The sequence below is a fragment of the Miscanthus floridulus genome, chromosome 9 (genome assembly GCF_019320115.1).
Source record: "Miscanthus floridulus cultivar M001 chromosome 9, ASM1932011v1, whole genome shotgun sequence".
Lineage (NCBI taxonomy): Eukaryota > Viridiplantae > Streptophyta > Magnoliopsida > Poales > Poaceae > Miscanthus > Miscanthus floridulus.
In genome coordinates this window covers 68906648-68910049 of record NC_089588.1, presented here as the reverse complement: position 1 = coordinate 68910049, position 3402 = coordinate 68906648, and the positions used below count along the sequence as shown (strand labels likewise).

Genomic DNA, 3402 nt, shown 5'->3' with positions numbered 1-3402 from the left:
CACTCCATAGCCAGTTGTTGCAGTTGAGGCGGACCTTTGCTGTTGTGCACCCCCTGAATAAGAGGAGTCATACCTCTTGTAGCATATGCCGGCATGATGACCCTCCTTGCCGCAGATTTGGCAAATGACACCGGCTTGAAAAGACGATGCACGACCGCCGCCATTGTTGCCGTGACCAGAACCAGTGTTCTGGCCACCGCCACCACGACCACCTCAGATCGCCCACTTCCACCGTGGCCCTTGGATGATTGACCGCCACCACGGCCACCCTTGTGCGCCGCGTTCACGGAGGGCTGATGCCCACCATTGCGAATGGCGATGCGTTTCTCGTGGCTGAGAAGCTGCACAAGCAACTTAGAGACGCCGATTGGCTCCACCCGTGCTGCCACCGCCGAAACGACCGGATCAAAGTCCAGATCGCGACCAGTGAGAATGTAGGAGACGAGTTCTTCGTCCTCCAGCTTGCGTCCCGCGGCTGCCATGTCATCTGCCAAGGCTTTCATTTTGGCAAAGTATTCAGAAACTATGGATGTACCTTTGGAGGTCGTGGCCAAGGCCATCCTGGTGCTGATGATCTTTGCGCGCGACTGGGATGCAAACAGCCCTTCAATGGCTGTCCATGCACTCGCCGCAGTGACGTAGGTGTTCACATGCCCTATAATCTCCTTGGACATGTTCGACAGCAGATAATTGAGGACGGTTTGATCCTTAGCCACCCATGACGCGTAGTTAGGGTTTGGCTCAGGATCCTTCTTGGAACCATCTGCCTTCGATCCATCAGGGGTGATAAACGGCGACGGCGGCACAGCAGTTGGTTCGATGAACGAACCCATCTGGGCGCCCCGCACCGCTGACAAGACCTGGGCTTTCCAGGACTGAAAGTTTGTGCGGTTGAGTTTTTCATTTGTGGGAAGAAAGGTGAACGGAAACATGGCGGCGGCGGCGGAGGAAGATGAGAGCGCCATGAGAATTTCCGTGGGGATTGTGGCTCCTTGATACCATGTAAAAGGAGTAGGGTTAACGTGACACCCCTTAGGGTACACGGTTCCGTGTTATATAGAGGTGGGAAGAGCCCCCCACCGTGGCTTACATGTTTGTCAAGATTACAATAATCAGATCCACTAATCTAGGAACTAATTACAGTTTACATATGTGCCATACGACTTACATGAAGACTTCTATCTTCTAACAGTGCTGATACTTATTGACTAGTTTGATGTCTCAAATGCCTAGTGTAAAGCCACGACATGCTTTGCATGATAAACAGGGACATAGAAACCAACGTTGGAATTTGTCGACGTGTTCGAGCATCGTGTGGTGACGTGAGAGCTTCTCTCTTTTGCTTTGCTTCATTCGTAATAGAGAAACAAGGGCGTTCATGTAGCCCTGCAAAATTTGACGTGCCATTGCAGAATGGAATTGAAACAAATTTAACAGGGCAAGCATATACGGTGTATAAACGAAACAGAGTCAGTACTGAAGAACTTGTATCGTTTCAAAAATTAGTGTCAAACATTTGTCAAACTAATTGTGACCTAAAAGGTGTATCTTACCTCCAGAAAACAATCGCTGTTCTGAAGTCTTGCCGTGGAACTTTGGTGCCCTGGACTAATAATATTATTGTTCTAGTTGGCAAAGAAAATTATTATCTGTCACATTCGTAGCGGACAGCGTATGCTTTTATGTTGTTTTTATTTAAAGCACAAAATGGCAAAATAGTGATTATTGTATTCTGGTCTGACCACAAATCTTTTCCCTTTAGCATGAAGTGATGGAGAACGGAGATATTTTGATTCTCAAAGGTAGCTTAATTTCTTTTGTTCGATCGAATTAAATGGCTAGCAACAATTATCATACGACAGAGAAGATAGAAAAACCAATCCCCACGTGTAGCACTTTGCACTGCTGTACAATCAAATTTTGGAGAATCCCTCATGCAATGTGTATATAGTAGAGAGCTTTGCTGTGGTACCCCAAATGACTACGAGCCGTTCATTTAGATCTTGTTTGGATGTACATATATTCATCTCAATCCACATGTGTTGAAGTGGAGTTAAACTAAATTCTATTCCAATCCACTCCAACACAGTGGATTGAAGGGGATATACATACATCTAAACAAGACCTTAATGGGATCGTATGGTTAGGATGATCTTCCTAGGAGGTAATATGTGAAATATTAATTCATTAATTTGGTAAAACATGATAACTAAGAAAAGTTTAGATATAAAAATCTTTTTTTCTAGATTTATTTGATATGGTAAATCCTTTTATTTTGCAACTTTGATCATGGCATGATTTGATTAGTATATACTACCATATAACATCTAATAACATAATTTGATTATTTGATTACTTGATAGCTATACACGTTGTAGCGTGTTTCGGTCCCAATGTTCACATGCAACATGTTTTAATTTAGAAGATCCTCTTAATTATATAATATAGTTTTAATCGTGTTAGCATAACGCATACCCCTTTGACTACATAACGTGTTAATATATGTCTAACATATTTTAGAATGCCAAAATTATTTAAGACTCAATTAACATGTTTAGCTACCAATTTTTTTTCTGCAGGTAACGAGATTTTTAATTAATTATTAGGTAACATGAGTGGTGTGGGCACGCCTAGCTGGCTACCTTGTATTTATAAAAGGGAAGGTCTAATAAATGTTTTAATTAATTAGGGACCACTTTTTTTAATCACGGAGGCTAGTGTACCCCTACTTCCGTGTTTGTCCTAGTGATTACTGGATTTTAGACATTTCTCTCTCATTTATTAGGTTATTTATTTATTTGTTTAATTTAGAAAATCTAATAAATCAATGGCTCAAATTGCTTGGAACTATTACCTCCTAGCAGGTAATGGGGTACCGTAGCATTGCCCTATTGCAAAACATTATGTAAAATTGAGTACATATGAGAGGTGGCCCATGAAAACGCATTCCCCTACCTAGGCCCTGGCCTCGTCACTTTGCACCACCCCATGGCGACCGAGCTTAGATCAAACATTGTCACCCTTTCTCGCTTCCAGGGCTGCTGGAAACCCTTCCCATGCATCTTGATCTCTTGGCTCCCATAGTTGTTACAAGCAAAGCCCTCACCCCTTCTTAGATCTCGACTCCAAACCCATTTAGGTAGCATCATGACGCTACGCGTCTTCACTTTTCAGTGCCCTCGCCTTTTGGTCCGTCATTGTGGGACTGCTATAGTTCTCCACTGCTATGGTGGACCCATCATTGCAGCCCTCCTCCCCTCCTTCTTCTAAACTTTGTGCTTTTCTTTTTTGACAATGGAAGACTTTATTAAACACTTCAATGGCAATACATCGAGTTGATATATTGTCTTGGAGGGCACTTCCAGCCTTTGCCTAACAAGAGGCATACAACCAACTAAACAA

General features: G+C 43.2%; 1 non-coding gene across 1 annotated transcript; it reads right to left on the bottom strand.

Annotated features, from left to right (window-relative positions):
- Positions 1 to 325: 325 nt before the first annotated feature.
- LOC136484607 (small nucleolar RNA Z247) lies at positions 326 to 464 on the bottom strand. The gene has a single exon (XR_010766113.1). It is a non-coding gene; the product is annotated as a small nucleolar RNA Z247 (small nucleolar RNA).
- Between the last annotated feature and the right edge of the window lie 2938 nt (positions 465 to 3402).